This window comes from Palaemon carinicauda, chromosome 37, assembly GCF_036898095.1.
Source record: "Palaemon carinicauda isolate YSFRI2023 chromosome 37, ASM3689809v2, whole genome shotgun sequence".
NCBI lineage: Eukaryota > Metazoa > Arthropoda > Malacostraca > Decapoda > Palaemonidae > Palaemon > Palaemon carinicauda.
This window is the reverse complement of record NC_090761.1, coordinates 64,171,525-64,172,404: the sequence shown is the minus strand read 5'-3', so window position 1 is coordinate 64,172,404 and position 880 is coordinate 64,171,525.

Genomic DNA, 880 nt, shown 5'->3' with positions numbered 1-880 from the left:
TATTACGAACAGGATAGAATTGTCCAGGGAGATCTGAATGTAAAGGATGGTCAGAGTTGTGAAAAATCTTATGCAACATGCATTTCGAATCAACCAATTAGGGCACTCTACATTTAAAATCAGCCAATCTCAGTTTGCCACGTGTCTCTAACCCGGGAGAGTGAAAGACCTTGGTATGTTGTGTGAACAGTTTTTGAGGTTAACGAAATTGAATATACCCCGTTTAATTACGCATAAATACAGAGGAAAGATCAAACTTTTCCCGTTCTTCAATACTTACTGTTGGAAATATTGTTATTTAACGAATATTTGTCGTTTTCTTATGTTATGTACCCTGATAGTTTGTTATTGGATTCTGATTTCTGTTTGAAATAATGTTGACGTTCATTCAATAACGTTTAGGAGAAAAAAAAATATTGCAATATATAATCCCGTTTAAGGTTTGAATATATAATCTGGTCTTTGATTGGTTCAAAATGACATAATATTGTCTTTTCATTGGTTCAGATGAAAATGATAAAAGCTACTCGAGTAATTACTATATGTTGATTTCACAAGTTTTCATCCCCATCAGTTTTGCTATAGTTAAGGCATGTGTATTTGTAATTTCCCTTTTGCAGGCTTTCCCATGTTTTAGGTGACATTACAGAAATAGCCGTCTTCCTTGTGGGTGGTTATAGAATTTCTTGTACGAAATTTTACAGTCTTCTTATATTACTAAGGTTTTTACTCACATTTTGCTTCAATCTCGAGTGAAATACTCGTGTAGCTGATTATTATTATTAGTATTACTAGCCAAGCTATAACCCTAGTTGGAAAAGCAAGATGCTATAAGCCGAAGGGCTCCAACAGGGAAAAATAGCCCAGTGAGGAAAAGAAA